The 23,835-nt window shown below is 44.3% G+C and overlaps 1 protein-coding gene across 3 annotated transcripts in view; it reads right to left on the bottom strand.

Annotated features, from left to right (window-relative positions):
* LOC145394762 (uncharacterized) overlaps nucleotides 1–23,835 on the bottom strand; it is a 554,034-nt gene that overhangs the window by 56,068 nt on the left and 474,131 nt on the right. The window contains exon 1 of one of the 3 annotated variants that reach the window (XM_080268563.1): nucleotides 1,642–1,655. The exons of the other annotated variants lie outside the window; for them this stretch is intronic. The gene's annotated coding sequence lies outside the window, so the exon portion shown is untranslated. Of the gene's footprint in view, nucleotides 1–1,641; nucleotides 1,656–23,835 lie in introns of those variants that run through there. 3 annotated transcript variants of the gene reach the window in all.

Raw genomic sequence — 23,835 nt, 5'->3', positions numbered from 1 at the left:
TGAAACGCTAACAGAACCATTAAATCTACTGAGTAAGATGCAATATTTAAAAACACCATCACGGACATAGAGACAATCGCTACAGCAGTCTTAATTGCCCATGCTAGGCAGCTCCTATACAATGTGACTAGACTACAAGAATATGGCAAAAGTAACTCTCCTAAATTATCTCTAGTAACGGCACATGGCGACTTGTTCTCTCCACTAACGTCAGGACAACACAAGAACTATGCCAAATAAGGGATGTGACATTTACAAGCCTCTCTCGTGAAACCGCACCACACCAACGCACGCGCTCTAACAAGGCGACGACACAGCTCTTGAGTAACGGTACGGGAAAGCAAATCTAAGTAACGAGAGGTGTGTTAGTGAAATTTGCTAATCCCATCGAAGCACACCGCACGACAAAACCAACGCCCTGAAACCAAGCCCTCTTTGAAACAGTGACTGTAGGCTACGATGCTTGGTAACTTCACGCATCTTTCTAATAACGTTACAAAAACCCATTTAACTCCTCACAAAAGAAAAAAAAACTAAGGTAACATTTACTAACACGTTTCTCGTCACAGCACACCACCACCACGAACACCAACATCGCTAAAGTCACCAGTAACGGTCCAAAAATTCATCGTTATTACCTCTTCATAAAAGTTTCGTGTCTCTACATTAACGCACTATGACAAATAAAACAAAGATGTAAAGTAACGAGTGACATTTGGACGCACACCACAGCTAAGCGGAAATACCAGTAACGTTCTCGCTCAGACAAAGCCATATCCAGCTTGCTATATTCCACAAACCAGCTCATGAATTTAAATAGTATATGCCTCCATGTTAAATTAAAAACACCATTCTCTCGTTAAAGCAATGGTCTTTCTAGTAACGAATGCACCAGTAACACACTCAATGTCTCTAAGGTAACGCCACACCACAGGTCTATACACTAACTTCACACTACAGCAGGGAAAAAAAAAAAATAACGGTTCCAGGCAAGCTAGTTATCACCAAACCTTCTTCCAGTCAAAGCACATCATGATTATTTCTATGATCACGCTAGCAACGCTATCAGTGTCCTAAATAATGCCTTATGACAGGTCTCTATCTCCACATGAACAAAGTTAAAATACCGAAAGGTTAGGTGACATTACCAACACCTCCCTCCCGGCCAGGCAAAGCCCTTCCTAGTAACAAGAGCATCAGTAAAAGATTTCAGTCTCAAGTAACGCCCCATCACGGTTCTCGACCTGAAATGGCTCCAAACTAAAGCACGTGGAAAAGTAAAAGTATATGCCGGTAAGTTTGGCGACGTTACCAACACCTTTCACCGGGCAACGCACACCGCAGCTTTGTCCAGTAACGAAAGCACTAGTAACGCTCTCAAACAACGCCACACCATCACTTATTTCCAATCCTCCACATGACAGTAAATAATGTACATGAACACCATGTTATCACTAAAAATCTTTCACCAGTCAGGGCACTCCACGAAAATTCTTATTATCAGGCCAGGCACGATCTTTCTCCTTCACGCCGCCACACACACTATTCACTGCCTCCACGACGGGACAGACAAGAGCGACTGACTGATTGCCCGACGAAGCGAAGACTAGCGGAGCGACTAGCCTTCTGCCACGCCACTACCCTGCCTTTAAGCGTCGCCGGCTACACCCAGATTGTGACTGCGGGCCCGTGGGTGACCGTGAGAGCCGGCCAGAGCGAGAGGGAGGGAGGGAAAGGGGGTGAGAGACGGGGGGTGGCCGGAAGGGAAACTAGGGGGTTGGGAGGGTCTGGAGACAAGGGGGGGGGAGGCTGGGAGGGATGAGTCAGGGAAGGAGGGTAGGGGACAGAGAGACAGGGAGGGGGGAGGGAGAGAAAGAGAGAGGGAGAGGAGGAGGGGGGGAGGAATGGGGGTGTGGAGGAAAGAAACGAGGGAAGGAGGCAACAACGAACTAGAAAGGGAGAGAAGAAAAGTGAGGAAGGGGGGTGTGGAGGAAAGAAACGAGGAAGGGAGGGAGCGGGTAAGAGGGGAGGGGGGGAAAGAGGGGAGGGGGGGAAAGAGGGGGGAGGGGGGAGTGAAGGGAGGGTTGCCGGAAGGGAAACTTTGGGGAGGGACTGGCATGGATGGAGGAAGGGGAGGAGTGAGTCAGGGAGGGAGGGGTCATGGGGAATTATGGGGGAGGAAGGTTGGAGGGAACAGCGGAGGGAGGAGGAGAGACAGGAATGTGTGGAGAGGAGGAACAGGAGAAAGAGGAGGAGGAGGGCGGAGGCGAGATGATGGGATTAGAAGGGAGGATGTGGAGAGAAGGAAAATGGGAAAAAGAGAGAGGGAGGAGAAGGTGGAGGGGGGAAGGAGAGGCATGCTGTCGGGGGAAATGGAGAGAAAGGGTGGGGGGGAGGCAAGAGGGGAGGGGTCAAGAGGATTAGAGAAGGGTGAGGTGTGGAGATGAGGAAAGAGGGAAGGAAGGAGAGAAAAGGGGGTGAGGTGGAGAGAAATGTCGGAGGGAGAGGCTAGGACGAGAGGAGGGGGAGAGATGGCGAACAAGGAAACTACACACGAGGAGAAGGGGAAGGAGGGAGAGTGAGAGGGGGAGGGAAGTGAGTCAGGGTGTGAAGAAGGGAGGGAATGGGATAACAAGGGGCGAGAGAGAGAGAGAGAGAGAGAGAGAGGTGGTAATTCTATGTAAAACTAACAGCAACAGCCCTAACAGTTCTATCGAGGCTGCTTGTTAGAGAAAACTTTAACTATGATATCTAGTTGTATGAGCTTAAGAGTGGAGCAAGAAGTGAGAAAGTAAGAGAGACAGAGACGAGTGGGGGAGGAAGGGAGGGAAGGATAAGGGGGGGGGGGAGGAAAGAATGTGAGGAGGAGGGAGGGTGAGGATAAAGGGGTGGGGGGAGAGAGGTGGTAGGGAGGGAGGGGAGGGGAATGGAGGAGAGAGAAGTGAGGTAATGAGAGGAGGGGGGGGGAGGGAGGGAGGGAGGTGATGAAAGAGGGTAATGGAGGGAGAGTGGGTAAAGGAGTAAAGGTATGGGGAGAGAGAGAGAGAGAGAGAGAGATCCTATGACCCACTTTGTTAAATATAATCGTCTGGCGCTGGGCTCGTTTTCTCCCTAACACCTCTTCCTTGGCGATTTATTTTGGGATGTGGGTGATTAATATCCTTTTGTATGTTCTTTATGCAGAGTATGGCGATTTTGGAAGAATTTATGTAACAGAAAAGCACAGTTAGGTGTAATAAAATAAATCGCTTAGGAAAAGATGTTACGGAGCTTCCACCATGAATACCGGCCCAAGAGTTATTCTGATCAAGAGGGGGTTAATCATATGCGTCAATGACAAGGATAACAACGACAGAGGAAAGAATGGAAGGGGAGGAAAGAAGACAGGAAGGAGAGGAGGGAAGGAGGAAAAAAGGGAGTAGGAGGAGGAGGAGGAGGAGGAGGAGGAGGAGGAGGAGGGAAGAGAGAGCAGGTGAGGGAGGGGAGTGAAGGGAAGGGGGAAAATAGAATTGATGACGGTAGACATAAACTTTGCAGGGGAGGGGGAAAGGGGAAGGGAAGGGAAGGGGAGGGGAAGGGAAGGGAAGGGAAGGGGAGGGGAGGGAAAGGGGGAGGGGAGGGAAAGGGGGAGGGGAAATTATAGGGTGATGGAAGCACGAAAAGGTAGGAAAACTTTTAAAAATGGAGAGAGAGAGAGAGAGAGAGAGAGAGAGAGAGTCACTTTTACCCCATTATTTTATTACAGTGAAAATGATGAGTTCAATATATATATATGTACTGTGAGTCACTGATCGAATTCTCGTGGGTTTAGTGAAGCTCGCAACACCTCTTCCATGGCGATTTATTGTGCAAAATACACACTGGTATTGGTATAAAGGCTAATAATACATTTGCAGTACAAACAATTTAAAATATACTGAGAGTAGCTGAGAGATGATGATGATGATGATGATGACGATAGTGATGATGATGATGATGATGATGATGATGATAATGATGATGATGATGGTGACGATGATGATGATGATGATGATGATGATGATGATGATGATGGTGACGATGATGATGATGATAATGATGATGATGATGGTGACGATGATGATTGTGACGACGACGACGATGATGATGATGATGATGATGATGATGACGATAGTGATGATGATGATGATGCTATTAACCGTCTGAAGGTCTCGTCTTCAAGCAGAGTCACTGAAGCCTTAGTACTATCCAGCCATTTGAAGAAATAAAATAATAAGGAAGAAGTGCTAGTAAATTGCCTACATGAAGAGAATATACGAATAAGACAAGGATAGTAAGGAAGAGTAAATCATAATGGGGGTTAGGAGTACTAAAGCAAGAGGATGGTAAAGAATAGTAAAAGAATAGTTATACGGGAGTTAGGAGGGTAGGGTAGTAAAGGACAAAATAAATATAGTAAGAGGGGGTAAAGTCAGTGTTGTTGGGAGGAGAGGAGGAGAGTAAAGCAAAACGGCTCCCCCACACCCACTAATCCTTGACTCGAAGCCGGCAGGAAATAACTAAGCCTTCTTTGATATCCTTGTCTTATTCTACTAGTCTACTCACTCCCCTGACAAGAGCTGCCTAGTTTTCAGCTGCCAGTCTTATGCAGTCAGGATACTCTCTCTCTCTCTCTCTCTCTCTCTCTTCATGCAGTGCTGTATGAATAAAGCAAATATACTGATAAACTCCGGGAATTTTCATACGATGGATGACTGGAAAATTCATTATGCATTGTCTCGTGTGTGTGTGTGTGTGTGTGTGTGTGTGTGTGTGTGTGTGTGTGTGTGTGTGTGTGTGTGTGTGTGTGTGTGTGTGTGTGTGTGTGTGTGTGTGTGAGAGAGAGAGAGAGAGAGAGAGAGAGAGAGAGAGAGAGAGAGAGAGAGAGATCATAAGAACATAAACACACAAAAAGAGGATATCTGATAACTTCTGTGGGTTGGCTGAGTCCATGCTAGGCCGCTCCTGTTGAATTCAAGAGTTCAAAGGAGTACAAAGAAAAGCATACGGTCCTTAACCCATGAGTGCAAAGGAGTACAAAGGAAAGCATACGGTCCTTAACCCATGAGTGCAAAGAAATACAAAAGAAAGCATACGGTCCTTAATCCATGAATGCAAAGGAGATCATACGGTCCTTTCGAGGCTGTTTATTACGGGATATTACTAACAAAATTACTGTGTGAAAGATGAGGTTAAGAAAGCATGAAGGAAAGTAAAATATACGAGGATGGGAGAGGAGGCGAGAAGGAAGGAGTAGAGAGTAAACTAATGGGAGAAAGTAGAGAAGAGAGAAGTGGAAGAGAGATGAGAGAAGGGAAGAGAAGAGAGTAAACTGAAGGGAGAAGCAGAGAGAAGAGAGAAGTGGAAGGGAGACGAGAGAAGGGGAGGGAAGAGAGACGAGAGAAGGGGAGGGAAGAGAGACGAGAGAAGGGGAGGGAAGAGAGACGAGAGAAGGGGAGGGAAGAGAGACGAGAGAAGGGAAGGCAAGAGAGACGAGAGAAGGGGAGGGAAGAGAGACGAGAGAAGGGAAGGTAAGAGAGACGAGAGAAGGGGAGGGAAGCGAGACGAGAGAAGGGGAGGGAAGAGAGAAAGGAGGGAATGTGTGCTTGGGCGGAGTCTGGCGTCTGACGGGGAGGGAAACTGGTAGAGGGAGGGACGGAGAGAGGGAGAGAAGGGAGGGAAGGAGGGCGCTGCCGGACAAACTGTTACCAAGGCAGGCAGACGGGGCAGTGGAGCGAGGGAGGAAGAGGAGGAGGAAAGGAGAGAGAAGGGAACGAGAGGAAATAAAGAGGGGGAGGGAAGAGAAGAGAGAGAAAGACGACAAAAAAAGGGGAAGCATGAGTCTGAGAGAGAGAGAGAGAGAGAGAGAGAGAGAGAGAGAGGAGAAAGCCAAACTAAAGAGAAAGCAGTAAGCAGTGAAGTGAAAGCATGAAAATTACATAAAACGAAGCCTACTGAATTAGATGATATACTGGGGAAAAAAATCTTACACTGCATTAAATCTAGACCATGGTAACAGAAAAAATTGGTATGCTTTCTCCTCGTCCCTGTTCACCCTGCAATTCAATTAGGGACCTGGTTGTACATTCGACTGTTGTGCATCTGTTTGAGGGGAAGATCTGGACTTAGAAAAAAAGAAAAAGACTATTACCTCCCTCCAGTCGATAAGCAAAAATCATCACCACCACCACCACCACCACCCTCTTCCTTCTCCTCCTCCTCCTCCTCCTCCTCCTCATCATCATCATCATCATCATCATCACCACCCTCCTCCTCTTCCTTCTTCTCCAAACACCACCACATTTGTTTGGGGAGAGTAATATACACATTCTTCTTGTTTTTATTACAAGAGAAGAGGAAATACTCTTAAGGAAAGGGAGGAGGAAGATACAGAGCAGGGAAGGGGAAGGGAAGGAACGGTGGAAGGTAGGGAAGGATGGAAGAGAAGGGAGAGATGAACGAGTGAGGGATTAGAGAGAAGTGAAGGAGAAAGGTGAAAGAGGGTAGGAAGGCTGGAAGAGGACTAGGGCAGTGAAAATAAGAACAAACGAACATGACAGCTAAAGGATAACTACGAGAATGAGACAAGGATAGTAATAAAGATGAGAGGAAAAGAAGAGGGAGGCGAGAAGCAGTAGAGATTGGAAAGACTGAAGGGAGGGAAAACAATGAACGTAAAAACAGTAATTACAGAAACTCGGTCGCCCTAATGTATTCAGCTCCTGTCGAGGGTATGACTAGATTGCAAGAAGAAGGTAGGGAGAGCAACTAGCAGGATGAGCAGAGAGAATTGAGGGAGGAAGGTAGGAGGGAAGGGAAGCCTGCTGGAGAGAAGAGGGCGAAGGTTGGTAGACAGGGAGACGGGAGGGAAAGGTGTGAGGGAGGGAAGGCGGGTAGAAAGAGGGAGAGAGGATGGAATGATGAAGAGAGAGAAGGATGAAGGTAAATAAGGAAAGGTGGGGAAGGAGAGGCAAGGGAGTGAAGCAGACAGTGAGAGGAAAGGGAGGGAAGGAGGGAAAGGAGGAGACTGAGGAGGAGGAAGGCACGAAAGGAAGAAGGCAATAGGGAGGGCAGTGAGCTAGGCAGACAGGGAGGGGAGGGGAGGGGATGGAAAGTGAGAGAGTAGAGGATGAAGGTCACAGGGAACATGATAGGAGGGAGGGAAATTACTGAAGCTCACTGACCGACAAACACACGCCATTTTATCTCACATCTACCGGGGGAGTTACACAGACCATACAGATGTGGCGGTCCTTTCTAGATGGCCCGGGCTGACTGGATGGACTTTATTTTGTTAATTTTAGTAGTTTAATAAGGAATGGGAAGAGACAAATAGACACAAAGATGGACAGAGAGAGAGAGAGAGAGAGAGAGAGAGAGAGCTCTAATCCTCTCTATCACAACACCCCCCCATCTCTCTCAAAGCACTGCCTCCCAACCACAAGGCGCCTAATCCCGAAGTTTATCCAATCCCCTCAATCACCACTCATCTGGAGATGGAGGGAACGCCTTCACACGGTGGCACTGATACGACGGGGTGGTGAAGCTGCCAAGTTATACAAATATCCCTCAACTCACTCCCTATCCCACGAAAGGACGATGGTGGAAAGGAGGGCAACTTTAGCCCGCAGTCCACTGGGATCACGTTCATACGAGCCTGGGGGTTGCAACTACTACTACTACTACTACCACTCGGCCAAAGTTTCTCTCCGACGAGCAAGATCCAGTAATAGCCTAAGTTAAGCATAAAAATGTAAGAGCAAAATGGTTATATATATTCTTACGGTGTTACCCTAATTACGGTACACAGGCTCGTTCATTAGTGCTAAACTGTTATATAATTAGTCTACCTTAATTCCACAAGCCTAATCCCAGAGTTCATTCAGAGAGCCACGGTGCATCAGACACCCTCCATACCGCAACTCATCCCCATCACTCCAAGCTAGCCACCCTCATGTACTCCAAGCGTCCATCATAAGCTATAACCACTCCAGGCCTCTCTATCACCACTCCAGGCCTCCCTATCACCACTCCAGGCCTCCCTATCACCACTCCAGGCCTCCCTCCCTCATGTGAAGAACAGGTGAACATGAGCTGGGGCGTGTCAAGAACTGCTCGTGAAGTTCCCACCACTAGAACTGTGAACACGATGAACTAGAGGGATGAACATTTGAGAAGAACAAGGAAGCGTGAAGTAGAAAAACAAGGGATATTATAACAGATGAACAAAATTGACAGTAGCGGGAAGTATGATATATCTGTGAACAAGATGAACTACTGTGATGAACATATGAACAACACAGGGGCGTATACAAGCATGGCAATGTATATAACTATGAACAAGGATGAACTAATAAAACAAACCAGTAAAAAGAACATGGAATTGCTACTACTTAAAACACCAACTCAATACCGGTTAAAGAAGCTGAACAGGTGAACAGTGATGAACTATGATAGACTAGACTGAGGCACAAGTGAACGATGATGAACTAGGCTGTATAACAAATGAACAGGAAGAACAGGGGTTGTGAAGAACGCGTTTTGTGGTCCTTTAACCCTAGTCCTACACTCAGCTAGGCCTTACACCTCTCTCTCTCTCTCTCTCTCTCTCTCTCTCACACACACACACACACACACACACACACACACACACACACACACATACACGATTACCTGTACTGCTACCCCTTCCTTTCACACATACATACACCACCACCACCACCTCCACGACTATCCAATCTCCACCTTCCACCTCGTCTTTCCCTCCCCTCCCCTTCCTCCCTCGTCTTTCCCTTCCCTTCTCCCTCTCTCTCTCCTCCCCACCATTCACCATCTGCCGTTCTGCGTCCTGTCTTATCCTCCCCATCTTTCATTCTCCTCTCAGGTTACTCCACGAATCCGGGATAACTCTCCTTTCTGTCTACCGAGGTGGCTATCTGTCTATCTACTGGTCTGCCTATCTATTCAGACCACAGTATGATCTTCCTCTCTCTTCTATCCACCTGTGTTTATGTATTTATCTATCTATCTATTTATCTATTTATTCAAGCTATGGTCCTCCTGTTATGCTACCCTGTTCGTAAACTTTCGTAATTCTTTTATAAACATTATTTTTATTAATTTTAAGGACAGAAGAAAGGACACTGGTTGTCTATCTATCTATTGCCAGACGCCTTAATCCCATACGGGGTGGCCACAAACAAATCGCCTCCACGTCACCCCGTCCCCCGCCATTTCACTGCCCTGCTCCCAATTCACACTGGTTGTGATGTGTAAATTTGTGTATATATGTCTACCTATCGACCTATCCACCCATCTATCCATCTACCTATGAATGCATGTCTATCTACTGACCTATCCATCCATGTATCTATCTATCTATCTATCTAAATCACTAATTCCCCGGCCTAGAGGGAAAAAAAACGAAGGTGGTGGGAGGAAATGGGAAAGACAGAGGTTGGGGAAAAAAAGAGGGGTTGAGTGAGGGTGGTGGGGATAAGGGAAAAGAAAAGAAAGAAAAAAAAAGGTGCGTGTGTGTGTGTGTGAATGAAGGTGGAAGAGGAAAGGAAAAAAAGGGGGTTGATTGTGTGTGGAGGGGAAAAAAAAAAAGGGGGGGGGGAGGGGGGAGGAGGGAAGAGGTTGAGTGGCTGAGTGGGGGTGGAGGGGCAAGAGACAAAAAGAAGGGGTTGAGAGGGGGTGGAGTAAAAAAAAGAAAAAAAAGGAAGAAACAGGGGCTGAGTGAGGGCGGTGGGGGAGTGGGAAAAAAAAAAAAAAACACGGCCAAGCGACGGTAGTGGTGAAAATAGACCTAAAAAATATTCACTGGGAGAAAATATAAATAAATAAAAATGGGGTTGGAGGCGATAGGGGGTACTGCGGGTTTTTGAGGGAGGGTCTGGGGGGAAGGACTGAAGGACATTTTTGGGTGGAAGACAGAGGGGTCACGCCGTTAGGACTAGTGAGAAGGAAACAGGGCGGTGGGGTGGAGTGGGTGTGAGAAATATGGGTGGGGAAGGTGAGGGGATGTGGGTGGAGGTAGGTTGGGGAATCAGGCTGGAAGTGCGTGTCGAGGTGTTTGAGGGTAGGAGTGGGGTGGCTGGGGGTGAGTGTGGGAGTGAGGTGGGGGTGAAGGTGTGGGGGCAGGGGTAATTATGGCGCCCCCGTATGTTGTGACAGCTGCTGGGAGGGACACAAACCAGGGATCAACCTCCAGGCCCCTCACACTCACACGCACGCACTCAAACGCACGCACATTCTCAAGCAAAAGTAGTCTCTCACTCTATCACACACACACACACACACACACACACACACACACACACACACACACACACACACACACACACACACTTAAGCACATACTTCACACTCACTCAAGCGTCCTATGCTCACTCAAACGTACCTGCCACCATCTACCTGACACTAACGCACACACGCACTCACTTCACTTACTCCTTACACAAACACATACGGACCTAATTCAAGCGTACTTCACACTCACACACACACACACACACACACACACACACACACACACACACACACACACACACACACAAATTACTGATTCACTGTTTTCTGCTTATCTCCTGCATGTCTCGCTTTCCAATTCTAATACTGCGTTTAATAATCATGACTCACTCTCTTAACATAACTTACTCCCTCTCTCTCTCTCTCTCTCTCTCAAACTGCATTTTAGACTCGACTCTCCTGGTTATCTCCCCCTCTCTCTGACTCATGTTCACCCCCACTCACTTCACTTTCCCTGCCTATCGACTACTTTTCAAACACACACACACACACACACACACACACACACACACACCGTTCCCCATGACTCACTCTCAGCCGTATGACTCACTCTCTCTCCCTCGCCATTTCGCCCTCCTCTTTCAAGCGCTTCCATTCAGTGACATGACTTGTGAAATCTAGCAAAATTAGGTAATTCTGTTTATGTTAGGAGACACCTCTTACTAGCTATATTTTTTTTCATTATTATTTATTTTTGGGACGCCTTCATGTGGTGGCAACGATATAACCAAGCGGCTCAACTGCCAGGTTATACAAACGCCCCTCAACTACTTCCCTATCCCCCGTAAAGAAGATGGGTAACTTACGCCGCTGTAGGTCCACATTTCAGATGAGCCTGGGGTTACTACTACTACTACTACTACTACTACTGCTTCTACTACTACTACAAGATTATTTTTCCCTGCGTTTCGAAATTTAGGATGTCACTAGCCTTCAAACGTTTTTATTCAGGTTACGAAAAGATCGCTCCTTCCAGAAACCTCTTACAAATGTCACCGTTTATTCTCCGTACCGACAAATGATTAAAGTTAGGTGTGGAAAGGCATCTCATTATCAAAACACTTTATACAGTATCCAACACCCCTTTTATGTACTTCTGTTTTTACTTTGTTTTTTTCACTTCTATTACTGTTTCGCATTTGTTTTTTTATATATTTTTTTTACTCCTGGTACTGCTACATACTTTTTTGGGGGTTCGGAAATACTTCTCATACCAAAGGGGTTAAATAATCTCCATTAATTTTTTATGTGCCGTGTTTATTTTTTGTTGGGAAAGGTCTTTTACACACACACACACACACACACACACACACACACACACACACACACACACACACACACACTACTGTACGTGAGATTCATATATACAAGCAATCAATTCAGTCTACACACACACACAGTCACTCAAGCATACTTCACACACGTGGGTACTCTCTCTCTCTCTCTCTCTCTCTCTCTCTCTCTCTCTCTCTCTCTCTCTCTCTCGATGACTCACCCCTCCTCTTGCAACGGTTTCATTCCCCTTGCAAATCATCACATCATCTTTATCACGCTTGGTAATCATCATCACATTTTCTACTCATTATTATTATTATTATCATCAATGTCGTTCCCTCCTCCTCCTCCTCCTCATCATCATCATCACACCCCACTAATACAAGGCCAGGAACAGCAAAGCATAAAGGAGGGTGAACTACCTACAGTGTCCTTTGACGATGCTTGTAATTACTCGTATTGATTCTCTCTCTCTCTCTCTCTGTATATGTCTAAGCAGGTTTGTAAGTATACCTGCCTATTTCAATCTCTCTCTCTCTCTCTCTCTCTCTCTCTCGCTGACTCACCCTCGTCTTGCAGAAGTTCCATTCACCTGTTAATTTTCTTAATTATGACCCCCCCCCTCACAGTTGAATGGAGGCTGCTTTCACCTTTGCTTTCCGTTTGTCTGTCTGTCTGTCTAACTATCCGTAGCTGCCTGTCAGTGTATGTTGCTGTCTGCCGCTCTCTGTCTGTCTGTCTGTCTGTCTCTCTCTCTAGGGTGTCTCCGCGTCTGAATATATATTTGTCTGTCTGTTTTCGTGTCTGTCTCTCCGTCTGTCATTCTGTCCATTTGTAAGTATAATCGTACTTGTTTATATTCTCCCTCTCCCTCTCTCTCTCTTTCTCTCTCTTGGAACCTGTTTATATTCTCTCTCTCTCTCTCTCTCTCTCTTTCTCTCTCTTGGAACCTGTTTATATTCTCTCTCTCTCTCTCTCTCGCCCAACAAACGACGCACACAAAAGCTGTTGCCGTAACTTTTGGTGCTTCAGGTGTTTTAGGGAAGGTGTATGGCTGCTGTGTGTGTGTGTGTGTGTGTGTGTGTGTGTGTGTGAGAGAGAGAAATACTATTACCTACTATCTAAAGAAAAAACAGCTTAAAAACAGACAACACGACAGACAGACGGACAGAAGTGAGGAAGTGAGTGAGAGGGGTGGAAGCGAAAATGACAGGGGAGGTGGAGAGTGGGGGTAATGAGGGGAGGGGAGGGGTGGGGAGAGGGGAGGGGGCAGGACGTGACATGGGGGGACTGAGTTATTCTTTTGTTGTGGCGGTCGGAGCACGTGGGTTGCCATGGCGCGACTCTCTCTCTCTCTCTCTCTCTCTCTCTCTGTCTCTCTTCCTCTCTCATTTTCACTTCCTTTCTCAGTTCCTCCTCAGAAATTTACACTTCAACTACTCACTTCCTCCTCCTCCTCTCTCCCATCATCACTTCCTCCTCCATCAGTAATTTTTCACTTCCACTTTCTCTCTCTCTCTCCCTCTCTCCTAACATCATTAAGTACAGGTTAATGTCTCTTCGTGACCAATCGTATGTGTAAAGTCTAAGTGTTTGTATACTATGGATCAAATTTACCTAATCATCATCATCACCATCATAATCACCACCATCATAAAATTACCATAGTGTTTCCTTATCAATCATCATCATCATCATCATCGTCATCAAGCTATTATAATGTTTCCTCCTCCTCCTCCTCCTCCTCCTCCTCATCATCATCATCATCTTGCTGCCCTCGATGACAATTAAAATGCTTCATCATCATCATCATCATCCCCGTTCTAATAGTGGAAACGGTAGGATCCACAAAAAGATGTAGCGAAAAAAAATCATCATTATCATCATCATTAACATCACCACCACCACCACCACCACCATCGTCCCCGAACTAGAAAAGTCATCATCATCGTCATCGTCATCATCATCATCATCATCATCCCCGAACCATAAATGAGGACGACAGAATCCACAAAATGATATAACAAAAACACAAAACTGTCACATCTCATCCAAACACCAAAATACTGATGAACTTAAAACACCTAAATTACTTTGATCCCAGCACTTCACACGAGAGGGAAGGTGTCAAAAAATCAACCCTTTTATTACATTATTATATTTTCCTATAATTAACCCTTTCATTACATTATTATTATATTTTCCTATAATTAACCCTTCCATTACATTATCATTATATCTTCCTATAATTAACCCTCTTATTACATTATCTTCCTATAATTAACCCTTCATTACATTATTATATTTTCCTATAATTAACCCTTTCATTACATTATTATATTTTCCTATAATTAACCTTTTCATTACATTATATCTTCCTATAATTAACCCTTTCATTACATTATTATATTTTCCTATAATTAACCCTTTCATTACATTATTATATCTTCCTATAATTAACCCTTTCATCAGGATATTTTTATCTTCCTATAATTAACCCTTTCATTACATTCTTAAATCCTCCTATAATTAACCCTTTCACTACATTATATCTTCCTATAATTAACCCTTCCATCAGGATATTTTTATCTTCCTATAATTAACCCTTTCACTACATTATATCTTCCTATAATTAATCATTTTCACTACGAACATAAGAACATACGAAGAGAGGACAACTGCAGAGGGCCCATGCTATTCTTGTCGGTATTCCCGTCGGTTCAGGAAGCTCCCTAACACCCTTTCTTAAGCGATTTATTTTGTTTATTACACCTTACTGTCCCCTTCTGTTTAGTAAATCCTTTCGATATCGCCATTCTCTGTATAAATAACGTACAAGAGGATATTAACCACTCATATTCAAAAATAAATCGATAAGGAAGATGTGTTAGGGAGAAAATAAGGACCTAAAACTCGTATTCTCCCCGGTTAAGGAAGCTCCCTAACACATCTTCCTTACCGATTTATTCCTGAATACGGAAGGTTAAAAAATCCTTGTGTACGCTATTTATGCAGCGTATGGCGATTTTAGATGGATTTATGTAACACAGAATAGGACAGTTTGGAGTAATAAAATAAATCGATTAGGAGAAGGTGTTAGGGAGCTTCCTCAACCACACAAACACCTGATAATAACGTGTTTGTAAGCTAAAGTAACGTGTATTGATGACTACTGTATTTTTATAAAGTATTAGGTAAAATGTATTGCACAGTCCTAGTTCACGGTGTTCCGGCTATATTCTGATTTACGCGCACACACACACACACACACACACACACACACACACACACACACACACACACACACACACACACACACACACACGCCTGGCTGCCAACCTAAGCCTACATCATCGCTCACTTTCACACCCTGACTCTTCCCCCTCCCTTCTCTCTCTCTCTCTCTCTCCCTCTCATTACAGCTAACAAACCCACAAAATCCAATTCCCTTCATCCCTCCTTTCTTCCTTTCCTTCCGTCCTTCGCCCCACCCTCCCACACACATACCAACCTCTCCCCTTTCTCTCCCTACCTCTCTCCTCCCTCCATCCTTTCTCTCCCTCCCTCTCTCCTCCCTCCCTCCTTTCTCCCCCTACGTCCCTCTCTCTCCCTCCCTCCCACCTTTCTCTCCCCCCTCCCTCCTTTCTCTCCCTACGTCCCTCTCTCTCCCTCCCATCTCCCTCCCTCCTACCTTTCTCTCCCCCCTCCCTCCTTTCTCTCCCTACGTCCCTCTCTCTCCCTCCCATCTCCCTCCCTCCCTCCCACGCACATACCAGTCTCCTACTTAAGTTCCCTCCTTCTCTCCCTCGCTATTTTCTTTCCTTCCTTCCTTCATTACTTACCTACCTATCTACCTACTCTATCTATCTACCTATTTATCTATCTGCCTTTCTTCCTTTAATACTTTCAGTTCGAGGACGTCGTTTGTATGTTCTTATCTCCAGACAATTTTCTTTATCTTACTGGAGAACTGTCGAACTGGAGCTTTCTTTCTTTCTTTCTTTCTCTCTCTCTCTCTCTCTCTCTCTCTCTCTCTCTCTCTCTCTCTCTCCACTTCCTTTCTGTTCCTCCTAATTTGCACTCTATTTATCCCCCCTTCTCTCTCTCTCTCAGTACATTCCTCTCTGTCTGCCCAGTTCCTAGATCTCTGTCAGATACCCAGACAATAGCGCACAAGAATGCAGAGAAGAAGTTGAGTGGAGATAACGAGAGAGAGGAGAGAGAGAGAGAGAGAGAGAGAGAGAGAGAGAGACACACACACACACACACACACACACACACACACACACAGAAAACCACCACGACAAATTCACGAGAAAACTATAAATAAACAGCAACATAAAATCCGTCACATAATTCTTTACTTCACTAAATCTGTCTGTCTGTCTGTCTGCCTGTCTCTCTCTCTCTCTCTCTCTCTCTCTCTCTCCAGATCCTTCCTTGATAAGTATCGGTCGGCAACGCTTTCTCCTCAGTCTTTTTCTTATCATTTTCCTTATTTTTCCTTTCTTCTCATTCTTCTTCGGTTCCTTAATCTCTTCCTTCTCTTCCTCCTCCCTACGTTTCCTCTTTCCTCTTCTCCCTCTTCATGTGTTTTCCTCCTCCTCCCCTTCTTTCTTCCCCTCTTCTTCCTGGACATATATTTCTCCTCCTCTTCCTCATCCTACTTCTTCTTCGTCTTTTCTTCGATTCTTTTCCTCCTCCTGAACATGTATTTCTCCTCTTCTTCCTCCTCCGACTTCTTCTTCGTCTTTTCACCAATCCTCCTCCTCCTCCTCCTCCTCTCTCTATATCTACTTCTATTACTTCTACTCCTTCTTCTTTGCTATCCTTATCTCATTCTAGTAGTTTAGTTACTCTTCTAGGAGCTGCCTAGAATGGGCCAACCGGCCTACTGCAGTTATCCTCTCTTCTTATGTTCTTATGTTCTTGTGACCCTCCTTTCCCCCCCTCTATTTCTTCCTTTCCTTCTTCCCTTCCCCCTCCACCTAAGAAGGGTCACAGGCCTTCCCCAAACCTACCCCAGCCGTCTCTCACAAATGCCAGTCCTTACCCGTAAATAACATGGGTTTGTTTAAGCTACATTCTCGACCTTTTTAAACCCCGAAGTATGCGGTCATCATCATCACAATCATTTTCATCATCATCATCATCAACTTCACCTTCATCATCATCACCACATTCACCTTCATCATCAACATCACCTTTATCGTCCTACTTTTATCTGTCATTTTCTTTTCCTCCAACTTCTCTTGTCTTCTCTTCTTTATTCTTCTTCCGCTCCCATTTTTTCTTCCTTATATTCCTACTGTTTCCTTTCCTCCACCAGCTCTTCTTCCTCTTCCACTTTCTCCTCACTCCTTCCTCTTCCCCTTTCTCCTCATTCCTTCCTCTTCCCTCCCTACTCCTCTTCCTCCTCGATTCTTCCTCTTCCCCTTTCTCCTCCTCTTCCTCCTCACTCCTTCCTCTTCCCCTTTCTCCTCCTCATCCTCTTCACTCCTTCCTCTTCCCCTTCCTCCTCCTCTTCACTCCTTCCTCTTCCCCTTTCTCCTCACTCCTTCCTCTTCCTCTTTCTCCTCCTCTTCCTCCTCAATCCTTCCTCTTCCTCTTCCTCCTCACTCACTCTGCCTTCCCCCCAGCCAAGCCCTCTCAACCCAGCTGCCCCTAGCCATAAATAACCTGGGTTTGTTTAAGCACGAGTCGCTGCCTTTTTAACCTTAAAGTAATTAGTGCCCTGTCATATTAAATCACCTTTCTCTCTCTCTCTCTCTCTCTCTCTCTCTCTCATTCATCTCCAGACACACTGATGCCTTATTTGCTTATCTCTGTCTGTCTGTCTGTCTGTCTGTCTGTCTCTCTCTCTCTCTCTCTCTCTCTCTCTCTTTCTCTCATCTAATTCACCTCCAAACACACTGATGCCTTATTTGCTTATCTCTGTTTGTCTCTCTCATCTTATTCACATCTCCAGACACACTGATGCCTTATTTGCTTATCTCTCTCTCTCTCTCTCTCATCTCCAGACACACTGATGCCTTATTTGCTTCTCTCTCTCTCTCTCTCTCTCTCCCTCATCTCCAGACACACTGATGCCTTATTTGCTTCTCTCTCTCTCTCTCTCTCAAAATTAGTGATGTTTACCTGTCCCCCACTTGTCGGGTTTCCCCTAGTGTGGTAAAAAAAAAAAAAAATAAATAAATAAATAACCCCTCAGACCATTCCATGTTCTAGTGTTCAAACTCTCAATACAATAACTTTTTCTTCAATAATTAAATTCTTGTTAATGATACGAGGCTTAATTGAGACTTTTTTTTTTATGCAAGGAAGGAGGAACCAAAGGCCAGACACCCACAACTGTTCCCTCCAAGAAAAAAAAGAGAGAAATAGGATGACAGAGGCAAATTAAGGATTAGTAAACAATTCCTTAACGTGAACTACTGGTAGCTTAGTCTGGCCTAGCAAACACACACACACACACACACACACACACACACACACACACACACACACACACACTTCCTCTCCATATCTAGCATTATGATGTTTACAGGAGGTGGGAAGGAAGATGTGCTGCTTGCTATGAAGAGATGTTAAGGAAATGATGTGTGGATGTAGTCTAATTCTGCCACCTGATAACACGTAACGGGCTAAAAGGAGAAGCAAACAGAGTATAGTTAGACATGTCACCTATTCTGCTCTATACCATGACATTAATTTCTTTGACTGTGCTAGGCTATTACTGTGCTACTGTCTACTGTACTGTGTTTTATTGTACTACTGTCTACTGTACTATGTTTTACTGTACTCTTGTTCATGTACTATACGGTGAGATCTTTCGTATATTCTATTGCAAATCCACATTACCAAGCGGAATTGAAACCCAGTGAATGTGCTCAAAAATAGTCCTATACCATTCTAATAAGAGGCAGACTTTTATCATACACCATTCATTCTTATCCCTGGACTAATTCCCTCAGCGTAGCCTCGTGGTGAAGGGGCTATTATGCATACTGTAGTTAGGCCTCTCCCCTTAATGTATAATCAGGCTGTAGACCCAATTATGTAGACCAATTAGGTGCTTAAGTTGCCGCCCACCCGTTGTTTAACATGCACATAATTTACTCTCGTCTCCCACCTTGTTTATACCCTACGACTCCTTTAATTATTTATTCATTTATCTACCTAATGTATCTACCATTTATTTATCTATCTACCTAATGTGTCTATCCATCCATATATTTATTTTATCTTTTTCTATCTGTCCATTACCCATTCATCTATAAGTCATTTCATCCATTTATTTACCTAATGTATCTATTTATCTATCTATCTATCTATCTATATATGTATCCATCCATCCATTTATCTATCTTAAGTGTTGCGTGGTGTAAATTCAGTCTACCAATGGACTTTATTCTGCCTGGGGTGACGTGTAGATATATCATGAATGTATATGATTTTTTTTTTTCACATGGTTAAGATACACATAAATCGCTATACCCTCCTGTTTTCATCTAACGGAACTGAACCACTCCCAAAACTTGAATACTATAGTTGTGGTTGCAGGAGATTCAGTGACTTTGGTATGAGGTACGAATCAGTGTCCTTGGTTACTAGTCAAATTAAACCCTCCTATCTGTCTACACCTGGCCATCAACTGGGCTGGGAGGAGTTAGGGATCACCAGACAATATTACCCCGACTCCTGCTGGACAATATTCCTCCCACTCTTGCTATCAAAGCCAATATTACTCCAACATCTTTAAAAATCACGACTCTTACCTTATATTTCACCAGGCAAATATTACTCTCACTCTTGCTATCACCAGACACTATTACTCCCACTCTTGCTATCACCACTCAATATTACTTCCACAACATTTCTCCTACACCCTCTAGAATGATGTCTTTTACACCATATTAACACTACCAGTTGCAAATTTAGTTTAAGAAAAAATCCTGTGTAAACCTAACAATGTATACTATTCATCTTAATGAAATATGCCAGCTTCCGCCTACGAGATACTTAAGATGCACATAAATCACTTAGGCCTCCTCCCAAGGACCTGTTCCTCCCTGATCCCCATTTCAGGTCACGCCCTTAAGACAGTTTTTCTATGTCTAAGATTCTGTGTCTCACTTTATCAATCTGGGGCCAAGAATCTTTGTCGTTTTTATTTTTCTAAGTTCAAAAATTATGCATCGTCTTATTTTTCCTTGTACAAAGTCGCCCTCTCTCTCTCTCTCTCTCTCTCTAAGGTCAACCAGCACAGGATACACAGTTTCACGTATAAGCCTCCAGGTTTTCTTCCCGAGCCGGTCGCGATATGCAGGATGGTGAGAGTGTTTGTGTTACGAGCAGGCAGAGAACGGCAGGATCCTCTCAAGGTTATCCGGTACAGGACACAGACATAAACATTTGACTCAGGATTTCCAAAGTTCCTTCCATGTGGCAGTGCTTTCAGGGTTCGGTGGATGTGGGATGGTGTATCGATAATGCAGAGGGACAGACGCGTACAGGACACACAACGTAAATATTTGACGCAATGTTCCCAAAGTTCCTTCCATGTGCCAGTGCTTTCAGGTTTCGGTACATGTGGGATGGTGTTTCGATCATGACTTGGGACAGACGCGTGGAACAGGTTTTCTTTGATCGTTACTGAGTAGGGATAAAGGCGTCTAGATGTCCTTGAGGAAGGGAAGGAACAAAAAAAGTCGATTATCTTAAAAGAGAAGATTATTACTGAGTTGAGATAAAAGCGTCTAGACGTCTTAAATGAGGAAGGTAAGGAACAAAAACCATGAACAGATTAACATACGGAGATTGTTACTGAGTAGGGATAAGGGCGTCTAGAAGTGTTTACTAAGGAAGAAAACCCAAAGCAGAGTAGATTACCTTAGAAGAGATCAATACTGAGTAGGGTTATATGCGCTTATGTCTTTAACGAGGAAGAAAATGAACAAAAGGGTAGATTAGATGATCATAGTAGAGGGATCGTTACTGAGTAGGGACAGAAGCACCTGGAAGTATTTTATGGAGGTAACAGGAAACACAGATCAAGTTCCTTCCCTTCGCCTCACAGTCTCATAATTCAGAAACTGTGAGTCAATCGTTATTAAGCAGAGGAAACGTCTTGAAGCTTTTGTGGAGGGGGAAGCATGCCAAGGACTACTGAAGGAATCGTTACTGAGTAGGGATAAAAACAAATTATGCTCTTTATCGAGGTCGCCCGTCACAGGAAACACAAATCTTTAAGTGTTGATTTCCAAACTTCCTTCCATAAAGTGTGGCAGTTCATCCTGTCTCTTACTGCACGTGGGATGGCAGTGGGTTGTTACTGAGTAAGGAGAAGATGCAGTAAGCTTCACTCTCGAGGTCACAGGAATCATATAAAACTTCAACTAAGCTTTCCAAAGTTGCTTCCTTCCGCAAGGCTGTTAATCCTGTCTCTTATTAAATGTGAGATGGCAGTGGGTCGTTACTGAGTAGGGATAACAAGCAGTAAGCCCCACTCCCGAGGTCACAGGAAACAGACATACACACAAATCTTCAACTCCTAAGATTTCCAAAGTTGTTTCCTTCCGCGAGGCAGTTAATTCTCTCTTATTAAACGTGGGATGGTAGTGGGTCGTTACTGAGTAGGGACAACAAGCAGTAAGCCCCACTCTCGAGGTCACAGGAAACAGGCACAGACACAAATCATCAGCTGCGAAGATTTCCAAAGTTTCTTCCTTCCGCGTGCAGCCGGTTTCGTCTGGATGCACACCTCTGCCTCCCTCGTACATATGCCTTGCTCAATCTTTCGCATGAGATGTTACTGTTATTCTCCACTAGTTCCGACAGTAAGAGAGAGAGAAAAAGAAAGTGAGAGCGGCAAAAATTAAGAGAAAATATACCGGTTTGAGGAGAATTATTATCGAATAAGTTTGACCATTATAAAATTAACCAGAAAAGAGTCACACAGGATATTTATAATCATACTGTTACTCACGACCAGTTTCATAAAAGTAAATAAATAAAATAAAGAGCAAGTTTCATAAAAAATATAAAATAAAGAGAAAGAAAATGAAGAAGAAATGATACAGGTACAAAAATGATTACAAAGCAAAATTTCACCATTAAACCCTACTACCTTAAGACATCCATAACAGAATGTCTTAAAGTGGTTCATGTTTTTTATTTTTCTGTTCTCCATACGACAGACAGATAGACAGACAGCCAGAGATAGATAGAAAGAAAAAAATTATTTTGGTCAAGTGCCAAAATTATTATAAACCTAAGTTCCAAGAGAGCACCAGAAAAAAAACACACAAGAAGAAAAACTAGCCTAGACGAAAATCATACTTCAATTTCTATCACTTTTGACAGAAGAAAGTGAGAAGGACCAGCAAGAATGAGGAGAAAATACGTGGAAATACACCAGCATCAGAAAAAAATGATATACGAAATAATAAAATAAAATCGGGGCACAAAAGTCGAGAAAATCATTTGAGTAAAAGGTAAAATTAGGATTCAACACACACACACACACACACACACACACACACACACACGAATGAGGGGTTGTAGAGGCAAAAACAGAGAAAATATCCAAATAAGTCACTACAAAAATCTATTATGAATAAAAATTTGAGTGTAAAATCATTCCACTTGAAAAAAAAAAAGGCGACGATATTTTTAACACAACGAAAATTATCATGTCATTATTCTCAAAAAAAAAAAAAAAAAAAAAAAATCTGGCAGCAAAAAGAGTCTGTATTTCACCGGGCCGGTCAGGATCACTTGATGGTCGTGATCGTCAGCTTTTACCCTCACGGAAGGGAGCTGAGAGCTCATATAGTCCGATCTAAAGGCAAGGCTGTGACCTTCACACACCCACACACCCGTCCCCTTGCTCAAGGGGGACAGTAACCACCCACTTCGTCAGTGAAACTTTTCGCAACCTGAGCAAGGCGCGAACTGCCGTCTACCAGATGGCAAGCGAGAACGTTACCACTGCACCAGCGAGCGGTGTGTGTGTGTGTGTGTGTGTGTGTGTGTGTGTGTGTGTGTGTGTGTGTGTGTGTGTGTGAAAACCATAAACAAGAAAATAAACCAGAACCACAGAAAAAAAGTTACAGATATCAATCATCATTTTAAGGCCAATTCTGACCTAATCAATGGAGTGTGATGCAAAGCAAGAAAGATAAACAGCTGAAACGGAGAGAAGAAGCTGTTCCTGCCACCAGTTCCGAGAGAGAGAGAGAGAGAGAGAGAGAGAGAGAGAGAGAGAATTACAGTAAGAACAGAAAACAGAAAATGAAGAAATTATTGAAGCGAATGATAATATAGCCATTTTCCAGCAGCTCCGGAAGAACAAAGTGGGGAAGAATTGCAGAACGAGAATAAAACAAAGAAAAACACGACAGAACACACACACACACACACACACACACACACACAAGGAAGAAATGAAGAACAAGAATAAAACAAAGACAAAAACACAATAAGAGAACACACACACACACACACACACACACAGGAGAGAGAGTAAATAAACTGGAATCATAACGTCCAGGGTCTATACGAAATTCTTGATACAATTCTTCTGTTCTGGTGGAAGCTGCAACAAGAAGCTCATCTAAATGCGACCCAGTGGACTGCAGGCTGAAGGCGTCATCTTTCATCTCACCATCCTTCTTTCGGGGGATAGGGAAGGAGCTCAGGGACTAGGCCACGGAGCAGCTCGACATTATCAGTGCCACCGTACGAAGGCGTCCTTCTACTGCACCTTAGTTCCGGCATAGGTGAGATAGGGTGACTGCCAATCCCTTATCATCCCCTTCAGGGTGTTCGGACTGACATTAGGCTACAGTCGTCAGGTATATTATAGGGTAGGTAACCATTCTATGTATCTGGTATTCTTTCTGCACGACAAGTAACCATCCTACGTAGCTGGCAGCCTTCTTGCATGACACCAGGTAACCATCCTATGTACCTGGCAGCCTTCTTGCATGACACCAGGTAACCATCCTATGTATCTGGCAGCCTTCTTGCATGACACAACAAAAGGTAACCATCCTATGTGTCTGGCAGCCTTCTTGCATGACTGAACAACCTCCAGCCACCCTTAAAGGATTTAAACACTCACGGTATACCTTCAGACAGCCGGGAAGAGCAGGGAATTGGAACAAAAAAAATAATGTACAGAAAGGCGTAAAACCAGGAGAGAGAGAGAGAGAGAGAGAGAGAGAG

This window comes from Coenobita brevimanus, chromosome 4 (genome assembly GCF_032717465.1).
Source record: "Coenobita brevimanus isolate Jiangsu-jjx chromosome 4, ASM3271746v2, whole genome shotgun sequence".
NCBI classification, from domain to species: Eukaryota; Metazoa; Arthropoda; class Malacostraca; order Decapoda; family Coenobitidae; genus Coenobita; species Coenobita brevimanus.
This window is presented reverse-complemented; position numbering and strand designations above follow the sequence as displayed.